Consider the following 12,134-nt stretch of genomic DNA (forward strand, 5'->3'; position numbering starts at 1 on the left):
CTCTTTTTTTTTCCTTTTTTTGTTTCTCTTTCTTTCTTTCTTTCTTTTTTTTAGACACGTGAGGTCACGTGCGTTCCATTTTACCTAGGATCCGATCGGATTCGGGTTGTCGGGCGTGGACCCGCTCCGATAACCTGTTAGTTCCTCACGTGCAAGGTACGTGCGTTTTTTTTTTTCTTTTTTTTTTGAGGGGGGGGGTGAACGGATCGGGCTAGTGGGGAGCGGGTTAACGGGTTTGGCTCTTACCCGTTAGGGCTGATTGTCTTCAACCTCCCAACGGTTCGGGAGGGCGGGTCATTCCTCGCGGCGGCGGCTGCGGAGACGGGCTGCGGCGGGGCTCTGCGGCGACGGACGGCGGCCGGAGAGGGATGGCCGGTCACGATGGCAGCCGAAGGCGGCTTCCAGTGGTGCAGGCGGAAGCGGGGTGGCGCTGCGGGCGGTCTGCTCGTCGGCGGAATTCGGTGGCGGGGAGGCGGCGCGACGCAGAGGTGGGGGAAGATCTTCCTATGGGGTTTGGGGTGTTGCTGGCGGCGATTGAAAAGCCGGCGGTGGAGGCGAGCACGGGCGTGATGGCTGGTGGGAAGGGGAAGCCGACGAAGGGTTTTCCTTTCTCCTATGGTGTGAACCGAGAGAGAAAAAAGAGAGATTCTTTTTTCTGCTAAACACCGAGGGAGGAGAAAAGGGGAATCAGGACCAAACTAATGAAAACTGGATCGTGGCTTTGGCAACAGGGGCAAAGCGAAGCTCTGATACCAAGCTGATGTAGCCAAGTGCGGGGAAGAGGGAAGAAGGAAGAACAAGAGGGGAGAAGGAAGAAGAGTTATAGGGACGCAGGAAGAGAGAAGGGGAGGAGGAGGAAGAAGAAGAACAAGAAAGAAGCTAGGGTTTTTTCATTCAATCATCAATTGCCTCATACATGAAGGGGTGGTCTTTATATCGACTTACATATTGACCCAATTACATAACCCAATTGACCAGTCTAATAACAAAATAACGGACCAAATTGACTTGACTAAAACAAAAACAAATAATGCAATAAAAAGAAAATGACTCGAACTCAAATGGACCCAATCCGGGTCTGACTCAATCCGGGGGCTCAGGATCATCTGGACGAAGGGTTCTGATGTCCCCATCACATATTTTTAGGAAGGAAAATGCTTCCCACGAACCAAACGAGCCCTAAGAAGTTTATTGGTAATTACCATGAAGGTCAGAAAAGGTAATGTACATATTATGCCTCGCAACCATAAACCATCCAATATCCAGAGAAAAAGAAATGAGGTGAGACTTGAGAGTTATGCCAATTAGTTCACTAATATTTTAAGAAGACAAGCTCACACACAAGCATGGAGCAGGCTGGACAAAAATCTGGTTCCATTTCAACATATCAAGTGAACTATTGGAGGCTTTATAAACAATCATAAGCATACCTGTAGAATGTCACCCAACCACCCAAAGCTTTACATACCAAATTAAGATGCTAAAATGGTTAATATTATCAAAAAACAAAGGGACCACATGCAATACGGGAAGATGAACATGATCCTGGTTTTATTAAATAAAGTAATTTCAAATTTTGGGATTTTAGAATAATCCATATTGGACAAAAACATAAAATTAGTATCCACTTAAATATGCATACCTTGGTTGGTGTAGACTCTCAATTACTTGGTTTATTCATCTGGATAAAATATAGATTTTTTATTTCTCCTCTAGTTATTTCTCTCCCCTCTCTTAGACCATATGGACGCGTCTCCCCCGCTCTCTTTCTAACTCAGTGTATTGGCTTTGGATCCCCCAGGTTCTTCTTGCATGGAACAAATGTAGGTTTAGGCTTTTAGCCTAACCTTGTCCACTAATAACCCCAACAAAACTTAAAAAAAAAAACTACGTATGTTAAGGTAATGTGGTAGGCGAAAGAAAAGAAGAAATCTAAGAATAGAAACCATCAACAGAATCAGAAAAAATAATAAACTTAAGCCATAATCAAATTTTGATAAGAATATAAAAATAAAAGATGTTATGTCCGTGGAAAATAAGGGCACTACCCGACCATTGCGCTTCTAAGATCTTTTATCTAGCCTGCAAGCAAACATGACCGGGTTGTGGGATCCACTTCATCTAGGAATATTGAAAGAATTTGTTTTTATAAATCTTGAGATAAATCTAGTATATCAATTGTCAAATTGGTGGATTAACATTTGATCCGATAGAGAAGTTAGAAAGATTTTTCTCAATTTGCTCAACTCAAATTTCTCAAAAAAATAAAAAAATAAAAGAATTATGAAAGTAGGGCTTTCAATTCTATTTTTTTTAACTTAATGATAAAAAATGAAGTACATAGCCTTTATTTATTCTACATATTGGTTAATCTAGGTTCATTTTCCTTTTAGTTTCCAAAAATAGAAAAAAAATCAAATTCAAATGAGACCTAAAATACGCATGTATGCGGTAAAATGTCTCGATCAGCACATGGTGATCTAAGTGTCTTGGTGGCAAACCTTCCATCAAAAAACTTTAGGGAAATGAACATCTGGGCCACTATTTAACTGCCATGATGAAGGAGATGCAACCCCGCAGCCTCACCTCCTTGCTTACTCAATTAACATAATGGTGATATATATAGTGCTTCAAGATCATATTAGTCTCCATTAATCGATCCATAACCACTCCTACCACAAATTATTAGAAGATATGTTGCAAAATGTTATCACTTTAATAATAAATAAGCAAAATACCTCAAAGATGAAATTAAGCATTAAGATATATAAAATAAAGTTCAATAAAATGAAAGATTTGAATTATTAATATGGAAGAAATTAAATTAAGCTTTGAGAAAATTAAGGAGATATCTCAATTATTGACATAGAGAAATAAGGTTGCTGCTAAATTAAAACAAAAGAAGACAAAGTTTAGATAATATTAGTAAAAGTGTTATTTGCCGATTCTACTAATCAAATTAATTACTGGATTAGGTTAGATTGGGATAAATGTATAATCATAGTCAAAAGCATATGCTTTGTTCTAGATGTTTGCAATTAACTTTGCTAGTCCTCTTTGTCATGTGAAATATTTCCTTTATAATTGTGAAAGGTTTATACATGGTTAAGCATGATAACTGCTACTTCATACTGCTGTTTGCTTCACCAGGATGAATATACATACATACATACATACGTACGTACTACATATATATATATATATATTAATATATATATTATACTTGTTCAATTCAAACTATTCAAACTAATTAAATTTGTGAAAATCTTGAAATATCTTTCATCAAAGAAGGCTTTTGTTGGTAATGGATAGTTCGTACCTGAGCGCGATACTTTGATTTTTGTGTGTGATTCGGCGATTGGGGAGAAGACGATGGAAAGCAAGGCAGCTGGGTAGCTTTTGCTGCTCGGTGAGAAACGGGGTCTGCCGGTCACCAGGGGGAGGATTGGGAGGTTGGGCGAAGCTCAGGGGCTGGGCGATGCACCCAATCTCGGAGGTGGAAGGTGGAAGACCTCCGATGACTCTTCACGACAGTCCTCGAGCTGTCGGAAGAAGCCTATTGAGGCATTGTGGAAGGAGTGGGAGGACCGGACAGTAGTGGTCCAAAGCCTTGGCCGTTGGGTGCCGGTGGAGTGGCTGGCTGGGATGTCTTTCTTCGGAGAAAAATGGGGTTCGAGGTGGAAGCAATGCACTCGCCAACGACCACTTACTCTCCGGTTCAAAACACAGCCGACCGAGACCTCACCTCACCGACGGCCTATGGGTGGTGGCGAGCCAATTGCTGGCCATGGAGCTGGGCTCCTGACTTCGTGTCGGGTCTGGCTACCATGAAGACGACGGTGGTATGGATCATGCTCCCTCGGCTCTAGGTGGAATACTGGTCGAGCAAGACAATCCCCGAATCGCAGTGGTGGTGGGTCGGCCACACATCGTTGACGGAATCACTGAGAAAACAGAAGGTCATAAACTTTGCCAGAGTCAAGGTGGCTATTGGCGCCATCAGCAACCGCTAACTGCCAGCGTTCAAATCGAGGGGTCAGAGAGAGTGTTGTGACAGCTTTTCGTCTATGGGAATGTGTGCAATTTCTACATGGTTGTGGGCAAATTGGGCAAGCGGAGGCGATTTGCAGGTTTCCGGCATCGGTGTTGGAGGAGGAGGGATGGATAGGCCGTAGACCCCTGCCCCATGGTGGTGGAGACCGGCAGAGACCTTGGGCAGTCGGACTCGAGTTCCGGCAAGGAGATTTGGCAATTGTCTTTAGTCCTTGGATGCGGCGACCGAGGATTCGATCACCGCGAGCAGCGAAGGGGCGGCCTCTACCAAGAAGACGACGAGTCATCCTCCGCCAGGCTCCAGTCCCAACCAACCGCCTGAAGCTCCCTTGGCTCTTGTCAAACTTGGATGGTTGGCAAAACCTAGCAAAGATGGTGAGGTGGCGTCCCTCCCCCCCCCCCCCCCCGGAAGGAGTGGCAAACCGGCGAGGGAGGTGACTCGGGGCTCGGGGTCAGGTGCGACTCAGGTTGTGCTGAGTCGGGTCGAGCTTTAACCCATTGCCGACTTGGCTGACTAGACAGATGATGCGGGTGGGCATTTGGCCGGCCGGGCTTACGGTTGGCTAGGGTTTGGGCTAACCCGGAAGTGCTGATGGTGGACGTGGGCCTGGGGCTGTCTAACAAACGGCCCATGAACCCTATGACTGGCACGACCGAGGCAAGCCTGGGTCAGGCGATTGTGGGCTAGCCGGGTAGTGCTGGTCGGGCCTCCCGGGTGGATGAGTCGGGCGCGCTTGTGGTGCACAAGCGACTGGCTAGGCCCGACTAGGGCCCGGGAGTAGGGGATTGCCCCCCACCGTTTATTTCTCCGGCATCCTCCCTAGCGAGGGCGACCCCGACTCGGCAAACCCTGGCCCCTCTCTGACTCTACGGGGACGCCCGCGGTGAGGCCTCCTGGGGCTTGGTCCAAGCACTGTGACACCTAAATGCAGTACCCTAGGGTGGTGTGGACGCCAGACCCTCGGGTTTCAGGTCTAGTGGGGAGGCATCTAAGAATGGGGTCAATAGTAGCAGGCCGAAGGTGGCCCCGCCGAGCTCCGGCGATGCATCGGGCCCCCTACACCACCAATTGGCAGTGAGGAAGGTGAGGTTGGCGTTGGGGGGAGCATCCGGGACTATTGAAGAAGAAGAGGCTAGTGTTGGGCTGGCCCAAGTAGAGGGGAAGGGTGATGTGGCCCCATGCGGCGAGGGAGAGGAAATAGGCTTTTAGCGCAGTGCGGAATGAAGATCCTTGTTTGAAACTACAGGGCAGCGGACAAGTGCTCCTTCAACACCTCTTTTGGAAGACTGGTCTAGGTGAACGGCCCGAACATCTGTTTCTTGTGTAAGACGCAGTTTTCTGGAGATGGCCTCTGTCGAGTTCAGCCTCGTCTGTCGGCTGCTTAGGACTCCTTTACTGTAGAGTCTTAGGGCCTGTCGAGGAGTATCTTGGTTTTGTGGAAGTGGGGGTGTCATCACTGTAGATATATTCCACAATTGCCCTCAGCAAGCTGTAATTGTAATTTCTAAACCAAATGAAGCTCCTTAATTTTGTGTGGTGTATATGCTAGTACTGACTACAGAATTAGGAGAGCCCTCTTGGCGAGGTCACCAACCTTATTTCCTAGGGTTTCCTGACTATGGCTGCTAGCGATTTCAATTGCATCCATAGGCCTAGTGAGAAGAGAGGGGGCAGGGTCTACACTAATAAGGTGGGGAGAAGAGAGTTTCGGAACTTTTTGACAGTGAATGGGTTAGTGGATCTCGAGTTCTCCAGGCCGAGGTTCACTTGGTGCAACAACCATTCAGGCCATCTCAGAGTGTGGGAGAGGATCAATAGGGCCTTTGTGTCAGCATGTTGGATCCAACGCTTTCCTGCCTACCAAGTTCACCATCTACCTCAGATAGCGTCTGATCATTATCCTCTCTTGATCATCACTGCTTCTGGATCCAGCCATTGCACTCTTTTTTGCTTCGAGAAGATGTGGCTCTAGTACCCCCAGTCTTGGCATATTGTTCGAGGGGCTTGGGGGACTCTGGTGCGTGGAGATGTTATGCAGAGGGTCTCTTGCCTGTTGAGCTCACCAAGTGAAGGCTGCATAGATGGAACCACGAGGTGGTGGGCAACATCTTGAGGCGATTGGAGGAGGTTGAGGTGTCCATTGTTGACCTTCAGGGGAGAGAGGATAGTAGCGGTTAACTACCAAAGGCTGATATAGTAGTCCTGTGATAGAAGCTGGCTATACATCACTCCCTCCTGCAGCAGTAGGAGATCTTTTAGAGACAGAAATCCCGAGTCTAATGGATTAGGAAAGGTGACAGGAATACTCGATTCTTCTACCAGTCGACCATCATTAGAAGATAGAGGAACATGATCCGATCCTTGCGAGATGGGGCTAGGCGGAGAGTGGAAAAGGAGAGCAAGGTTAGATAGATTCTGGTTAACTTCTTTAAGTCTAGGTGGATGGAGGATAGTAAACTCGGAGGTGGCTGCCCACTTTCCCCTTGCAGAGGTTGGAGTTGGGATGGTAGAGAATACAGACCTGGATTTGGGCGGTCTCAGAGAGTGAGGTGTGGGCGGCTGTTTGGACCTGGGGGAGGACAAAGCCTCAGCGGTTAGACTGTTTTCCCTCCTTCTTTAAGAGGTATAATTGGTGCATCATCCGGAGGGCAGTAGTGGAGGTTGTCTAGTTGTTCTTCAGCACGATTGTTATGATTGATGATCGGAAGGCAACCTACGTAACCCTGCATCTTGAAGCACTAGGACGCGGCAGTAGTCCAGTCATTTTAGGCCTATCAGTCTTTTGCACTATCTTCTACAAGGTAGTGATTGAGGATAATGGTGGGCATGATGAAGTCCCTTGCTGCCCGGTCTCATCTGCCAGGAATAAAAAGCTTTTGTGGAGAGTCGAAACATTATCAACAATGTCCTGATTGCCCAGGAGATGGTGTGGGATCTGTAGCATATCTTGAAACGGCGAAACTAACATGGCAGTGAATCTGGATATAAAGAAGGCTAACGATAGAGTATGCTGGGGCTTCCTTAGGTTTGCGTTGGAGAGCTTTGGCTTCCATAAGACATGGATAGTCTGGGTGCTTGGCTGTGCGTCATCATTCTCCATCCTGATCAACGGGACGCTATCGCCTTTTTTTCACGCCACCATCGGAGCTTCGCCAAGGTTGCCCCTTGTCTCCTTACTTGTTCATCATCTGCGCTAATGTGTTGTCTTGCACCTTATAGGCTGCTTGTCGGGAGAGAGAGTTGGACGCCTACGTGCCAGCCCTCGATGCCCGACCGATTTTTCATCTTTTGTTTGCAGACGATCGCCTCTGAGAGCATTGGCTCTCAGAGGTATCCTAGAGGACTACTGCGAGGCATCTGGGTAGAGGGTAAATCTTCACAAGTCTACCTTCTACTTCAGCTTGAAGACGGAGCTGTGGGTGAAGCAGGTCATCAGGGGGCTCCTCGGCATGAGGGAGCAGGAGGGAACGTGGTGCTATTTGGGTGTTCCTATTACGGAGAGGAGACTGGGAGTGTCGGAGTACCATAGGATGCTGCAGCGTGTCCAAGAGCAGTGGAGGGCTGGAGAGCAGCCTCGTTATCAATAATGGGTAGTCTGACACTCATGAGATCGGTCCTGAGCTCTATGCCAGTTTATTCATATCCAGCATTGTTGTCCTAAAGACGTGTTGATGTGGAACGAACAGCTTCTCCGGAACTTCCTTTGGGGCTCACATGGCAGTGGTCGCAGGGTGCATCTATTGGCGTGGGAGACGGTTTGTCAACCGACTCACGAGGGAGGGTTGGGCGTCCAGTCCCTCCTTATATGAAGAGAGGCAATGACTGCTCGGCATGCAGCAAGACTTGTTCTTGAGCCACAGTGCTTTTGGAGTCAGGTGATGACTGCTCGCTCCGGACAGGCGATGGTGAGTGGGATAGCTCAGAGTGGCCGAAGGTGCTTCTTTCTTTGGCGAAAAATCTACAGGTATGTGCCCATTGCCTTGGCTAATTTTAGATGGCTGATCGGCGATGGGTGCAGCATGGATGTAGTGGAGGACCCTTGGGTGGATACTCTCCTGATAAGGCTTTAGCCGACCATGGTCAATATTGAGGCCATAGGCGGACTTTAGGTTTGCAATCTTCTCCACCCTGAGGGGGCAGGGTGGGATACCAAGTGGATTGGCCATCTGTTTGGAGAGCACCTCGCAGAGAGAGTCCAATCGTTGCCAATTCCAGAGAGTATTGGTCTAGATGTGAGGGTTTGCAGGACGTCTTGCAGCTCCAGATTTAGAGTGGGAGACATTTATCGCATCCTTCATAGTGAGTAGTACCCGAGGCAGGACTGCGCCTAGATATGGGGGTTCCGTCTTCACCCGAAGGTGGCCCTATTCCTCTAGAATGTGGTTTGGGGCTGGCTACCGATGCGATCGTTGCTGAGCGGACGAGGACTGGGCATCCAACCTCAGTGCCTTGGATGTCTGTTGGACAAGACTGTTGACCAAGCTCTATTTTAGTACGAGAGAGCTAAGAGGGTTTTGAGGCTCGGAGATATCCGTCAGAGGCTTAGTGCCACTTGGGCTCCTTCCTGCAGGCGCCTAGATGGTGGGCCACCATCCCTCAGACTCAGTAGGTGTCTATAATGGCGACTTATACTGCTTACCATATCCGGCTAGCTAGAAATGTTTGGACATTTGAAGAGAGCAGCCCTACACCTAAGTTCGTCTTGGAGCGGGCTCGTGTATAGGTGACAAGACTACCTATGCAAGTCCATTAGATGAGCCTTTGATAGCTTGAGGTATCTGAAAAACTACATCTGCTCTTGTAGCGCCACAAATGGTGTTTTTCACCTGGGAGCCGCCACCCTTGAGCTTTCTCAAGGTTAACTTTATTGGATGCGTGCTAGATGGTGGAAGGAGAGGTGGTGCAGGTATCGTCATCAAAGGCCTTGACTCCAGTGTGGTTGTGTTAGTGGATTCAAATCTTCGACATCTCTACTTCGGAGATGGAGCTAAGGACAGCTTGGATTGGTACGTGTCAAACCTGATTTCTTCTGCATGCCAATGTCGTGCAGTCGTGCTCGAGTGTGACTTGGCCACGGTGATTGGCTAGATCCAGGTGCACCGGTGGCACAGGTGGATGCCACTCTTTGCTTGGGGATATTTGGGCTATAATGAGTGAAGATGTTTCCTTCCAGGGCAAGCATGTATATAGAGAGGTCAATGGAGTTACAGCTTGGGTAACCAATCATTCTAAGGGGCCTGTGGGTAGAGGAGAAGGAGTTGCCTAGAGCCCTCCAAGACTTATTGTCTTTTAATTTTTTTTTTAATATATTTATACTAGATGTGTATAAGTCATCCGTTGTAGCAATATATATATACTTCACCAAAGCCCAGCCTGCATGTATCCAGATTCTAGCTTATCTAATCTCATCAACTAAGACAGCCTCCGCAAAACAAATAAACATAATTTACCTAACTAGAGCCATTAAAGGCTTAGAATTCCATACGCTTCCAACAATGCTGTTTGTGATTTTGAAGCAAAAAAATATATATATTTTTTAAAAAAAGTGTTTGTTGACATTAGTTGAAAAAGTGCTACTACAAGTTAAGTAATCAAAAGGATGATTTTAAGAGAAGCTAGAAAATCGAGCTTGTGGCTTCATTTTGTGCGGTAGAAGCAACATCAAACATGCCCGGTATTCTACTCTACTCCAAACCTTTTCTTGAGCATGCCGACGACCTCATAGACCTTATATGGATGAGGAAGGGACTTAGCCACGCTCTCCCTCTCCATGCACCTCTTGGCCCACGCCACCAGCTTGGGGCACTCATTCTCGGTACTGAAGTTGCCCAAGGTCTCGTAGGAGTAGAACCAGGCCGTGAAAGGTACGAACGCTACGTCCACAAAACCGAAGGTTTCTCCTCCAAAGTACTTCTTGTCTCCGAGCTCACCCTCCAAAAGCTTCAAGATCTCCATCATATCCTTCTTCGCCTCATCGTGGGCGTCCCCCTTGAACTTCCACAGCCTCGTCCCACATTCATAGATCTGACAACAGAAGAAAACTAGTTTGTCGAGCTTTTATAGAAAGACAGAGATTGGTATCTAGAGGAGGAGAAGCTTGAATTATATACTTTGCGCCCGCTTTGTAAGGAAAAAACTAGAAATCATGCTGTAAGAAAGTCAAAATTAAGCAATGCCAAGCTGGTTTATTTGGTAAGGTATTGAATGTTTATATGGTTCGGACTTCCATCATCACCTGATTTCATCTGGGCTTTCACCCATCCTAATTCTCTCTCTATAGATGGATAGATGGATAGATGGATAGATAGATAGACATACAGTGGCTTATATATATTTGGGACATCATATCCTCGGCCCCAGACAACTTTGCGAGATCCTGTAATTAGATGTTAATGCTTGTATTTGCACTAGGATGGGTTGACTTATCCGCATCACTCCGAAAATTATAAGCGCCCTTGTGGGCAACAAGTTCAGGTGTCATTTAAAATTTATAGAATTTGGGGAAAACACTTAGCTAGCCAAATTTATGTATACTGTATCATATTAAAGAATATTCTCTTTTCATTTAGTCTTTCACTTTTTCCAAATTCCTTCCACTTTATTTTAAATTCTCAAAAATATAAATTTGTGTATTTAAGCATTAGTGTTGAAGGATCCTCATTTACAACTTTCTGTTTCTTCAACAATCAAACTAAAAAATCTAATTGAGAGAATCTCAATCAGAAATGTTGTTTAATAGTATCAAATTATTATTGATTAGGCGGCTTTTCTGGTTTACCAAAAATTATTTTAATAGCAATTAAGACTTCTATTGCAAATATTATAGAAGAAGATTTATTTTTACCAATTTAGTATTTAATATTTCTTAAATTAGTTGATGTTAAGAGTGTCCTAGTTACTTATGCTGGTTAATGGATCAGCTTAATAACATTTTCCTATAGAGGAAAATAGAAACCTAAAAAAAAAAGAAAACAATCCAATCTCTTCTAAAATTGTGGCTAGAAGGATATGTTAGCCTATATATTAAAATAGTTTATTTATCCTTAACAATTATCAGTTGGACCAGGTCTACCAGCTCAGAAGGGATTAATCCAACCACAAAAAGACAAGCACAATACAGTACTTATCACTCCCTTTCTCTTTTATGCATGTCTTTTGTGGTTGGTTCGTCCACAGCTGAGCTGGTGGATTTGGTCCATAACATCTATCGCAGCAGGAAGGAGCAAGTAAAAAAAAACACAACTTACCCCAGTCCTACAAATACCCATCGTATTTGAAAATACTGGGGGAAAGGAAAAGAAATCGTCTAAGGCAAAGTAGCAGTAGGGGAATTAGCAGACAGTGCAAATTTAAAAAATAAACAAAATTCCTTGCCTTCTGGTCTATGAAATCGGCCCAGAAGCGGGCCTTGGCGCGTTCGTGGGGATCGGAAGGGAGGAGGGGGTTGTTGGTCCAGACCACATCGACGTACTGGAGGATGATGAGGGACTCGCAGACGGGCTTGCCGTCGTGGATGAGCACCGGGATCTTCTTGTGGATGGGGTTCATCTTCAGCAGCAGCGGGCTCTTATCGCCAAGATTCTCCTCCCTGTACTCGTACTCCACCCCTTCTCCGCCAGCGCGATCCGGCATCGCTGCCCGAAGACGCTGACCCATAAGTCCAGCAGCAGCACCGCTCCCTTCTCGGTCGCCATCGATCAACTGCTCGATCACTGCGCCGTTGTTTCTTTTACTGCTTTTTAGTTTTGGACCTTCCTATATACACAGGGAGAGATAGAGAAGCGAAGCTCTTGGTTTTAGATAGCCTTACATATAGACGAGGATGAGAGAGATGAGTTAGTAGCCTCTCATTTCATAGAGGTTCCCATTTGTGATTGATATCACTTCCTAGTCATGATCATCATTGGAATTTCTTGGCCTTTTCTTCTGCATTCATTTCCTTGGCTCCTAAAAGACATCTGATAAAATTGGCAAGTCTATATTGTACAACCCAACATAGTTTTTTTGGGCTTCGTGGGCCGGCCAGAGTGGCCAGGCCCGATTTCCAGCCCATGTGATGATCTCAATATGATAAATCATA

At 46.1% G+C, this 12,134-nt stretch overlaps 1 pseudogene; it reads right to left on the bottom strand.

The window, feature by feature from the left end:
- Nucleotides 1–9,559: 9,559 nt before the first annotated feature.
- LOC103721090 lies at nt 9,560–11,863 on the bottom strand (annotated as a pseudogene).
- Nucleotides 11,864–12,134: the final 271 nt, after the last annotated feature.

Source organism: Phoenix dactylifera, chromosome 11 (assembly GCF_009389715.1).
Source record: "Phoenix dactylifera cultivar Barhee BC4 chromosome 11, palm_55x_up_171113_PBpolish2nd_filt_p, whole genome shotgun sequence".
Classification (NCBI taxonomy): Eukaryota; Viridiplantae; Streptophyta; class Magnoliopsida; order Arecales; family Arecaceae; genus Phoenix; species Phoenix dactylifera.